Source organism: Octodon degus, unplaced genomic scaffold (genome assembly GCF_000260255.1).
Source record: "Octodon degus isolate 3935 unplaced genomic scaffold, OctDeg1.0 scaffold00170, whole genome shotgun sequence".
Lineage (NCBI taxonomy): Eukaryota > Metazoa > Chordata > Mammalia > Rodentia > Octodontidae > Octodon > Octodon degus.
The window spans coordinates 4,609,241-4,612,198 of record NW_004524746.1 but is presented as its reverse complement, the minus strand read 5'-3'; the positions used below and the strand labels follow the sequence as shown (position 1 = coordinate 4,612,198).

General features: G+C 41.1%; 1 protein-coding gene across 1 annotated transcript in view; it reads left to right on the top strand.

The window, feature by feature from the left end:
- Positions 1 to 2,958, top strand: part of Slc13a1 (solute carrier family 13 member 1) — a 117,016-nt gene that overhangs the window by 70,198 nt on the left and 43,860 nt on the right. The gene's annotated exons all lie outside the window — the stretch shown is intronic.

Here is a 2,958-nt window from a genome sequence, read left to right as displayed (position 1 = left end):
GCTCAGCCCACCAGGGGGCGGGCTGGCTGGCATGTGGTGCTGGGGGATTGAACCGCGGTCCCTGATGCTTTTGCTAAGCTTGCTCTAAGTAGGTGCTTTAGACCACTGAGCCATCTCTCCAGCCCCCATAATGACTTTTAGAAAGTAGTAATTTTTCCTTATCATGATTTTACCAAAAGATCCTGCTTTTTACCAATGCCACAGACAGCATAAAGCAATGTTATTATTTAATCATCCATGAGAAAAAAGAATACTTGGAAGGTGTTTTCAGGCATGTAACCTAGTGCAGCCAGTATGGAAAACACTATAGTTTCCTCAAAAAAATTAAAAATAAGGCCACCCAGAAAATAAATGTTGCCACAGTGCAGCCATGCAATTTCTGGATATAAGTGCAGAAGAAATGCAATTTATTCTGCAGAGAAAATTTTGCAAAACAAAAATCAATTTTGCAGAGAAATACCTGCACCCTGTGTTCACTGTCATGCTATTCATAATAGTCAACTTTGAGCTACTGTAATAACCTCATTAAGTTGTTTGACAAAAATTTTTATCTTTCAAACTTGTTGTACACATTCCAGCCTTAAAAACACCATGAATGGATTTAGAATATATATGAATCCCAAAGACATTCTTCATATATTTCTTAAATACGTTGGGATTTATTTTTAAGATGTCAGTACAGGTCTGCAATCAGCAGGCTTGATGCCTGGAGCCCAGGACGATGATCCTAGTATAACCCAGGCCAGAGTGGTGCTGTCCTAAGCCAAGGTGACAGCCGTGGAGATGGAGAGCCCCGAGCGGAGCCCACACATGTTTATGTTGGTAAAATGGTCAGACATGGCTGAGATGGGGAAGAGAGTGGTTTTAAGGGTCCACCTAATACAGCAGTGGCTGAATACCTGGGCCATGAAACAGAATGCGAGCTTTCAAATCCAGGTTTGCCAGCTGGAGGCTCTGTGACTCTGGGCAACGTGCTTAACTTCTCTCTCTCATGTTTTGCTTGAAAAACATGGTGGAATAATATTCCACCTCATTGTGTTGTAGGAATAAAATGAATTAATACCAATAAAATGTGAATTTAGATGAGTATGTTTATTAAAAACTACGCACACTTAGGGCCTGGGGCGATAGCTCGGTGGCATAAGTGCCTTCCTGGCAAGCTCAAGGTTCTGAGTTTGATCTCCAGTACCAAACCAAACCAAAACAAAACAAAGACTTTATGTGTGGTGATGGCATTAAAAACAAGCAGTTAAAAGCACAAGTTTGGCTGTGAGCATTTTTTAATTGGGGGTTTATTTACAACATCCACATGATGTTGAGCAGGCAGTTGGATATGTGGATTTAGGAGAAGGATCTGAGCTGCAGAAAGAAATTTTATAGTTTTCCATGTCTACAATCATTAAATCTATGAAAACATGAGCTTTCAAGGAGAAATACTAGAGGAACAAAATATAAGTGCCTGAGATGGAGTTTCATAGAAAATCCTGTTTTAAGAAAGGGTAAGCTAAAATGAACTGGTAAGGAATACAGAAGAACAATCAGAGGGCTGGGCGTGGTGGCCCATGTCTGTAATCCCAGCACTCTGGAGGCTGAGGTGAGAGGATTACAGTCAGTTCGAGGCCAGCCTGGGCTACATAATGAAGTTCAAGGCCAGCCTATAGCACACAGTGAGACCCTGTATCAAAAAAAATTTTTAAAAAAAAGGAGACAAAGAAAAGGAAGAGGAGGAGGAAGAGATGTAGGGAAAAGAAACAAGAGTGAGGTGCTACAGAAACCAGGGCTTGCAACAAGAAGAAGTCACTGAGTCCTTTAGGTACTGAAGAGGTTTGTAGTGTTGAACCTGAAAAGTACTTAGCACTGGATGCAGCACTGCGGAGGCTGATAATCCTAAGAAACCTCTTTTGAGTAAAATGTGAGACAGAAGTCAGTTTGAAGTTGTTAAGAAGGTGGAGTTAGCAAATGCAGATCTGAGTAGCGTGTGAAGCTAGAGGTGAGGTAGGGGAGCTTTCAATTGAGAATAAAGTCAGAAAGGATGTTTTTGGTAAAGCTAACCTGGAAATGAGTAAACGCGGATGAAAATTCCAATGGCCTGCCATGGAAGTTTTCGGAGAAGAATGGGGTCCAGAAACAAGAGATTAGAGAAGAGAATTTGACTCCTTTCTGTGGAGAAGAAGAATGGCAAATACAGATAGGTCTGTGCATCTGGCAGAGTTATTACAGTCTGCTGGCTTCTGTTCACCCTGTGGAGGAGGCAGCAGCGTATCTGTGAAGAGTTAGGAAGGGGGGGTAGGAGGAGAGAGGGAGAGAGGGAGAGAGAAGGAGCGAGGGAGACAGAACAAACTACCTGCCAACATATCTTTCAAGTGGGCCTGACTAAGAGAGAAGAGGTTTAACATTTTATTAAATGAGGCATTGTTTGTTTCAACTAGTGAAAGGAAGCTGCTGTCTTGACCAAACATGTGTGAAAGGCTATTATTAAATGGAATAAAAAAAGTTATTAATCTTCCTGGGATTTTACCTTAAGAACAAGAACTAAGCTAACAGAGTGTGCTATATAGGTCACTAGCATTTGAAAGAACAATGTTGCTTGTGGTTCAAACTCAATGAAGTCCAACATTCATTCAGTACGTTTCCATATGGATCAGTAGTTTCCCTGGTAGAAACACTTGAGGATTGAGCCAGGAGTAAGTCTAAGAGTGAGGAAGAGGTGAAACAAAACAGAATTGAAGGTCTTTGGAAATGAGGTCGAAATTCTGTGAAGAAAAGTTATTCATAAGCACAATGTAGCCATCCAGATTCTTGCAGAATTTGAAGTAAGGATAATAATTATGTGTCAGATGCAAACATTGCATTGACTGGTCAAGAGGTCTAGATGTCATGGTCAAAAAAAATGGAGAAAGAAAAGGAGAGAAAGAGAGGAAAGAGGAAAAGAGAGAGAGAGAGAGAGAGAGAGAGAGA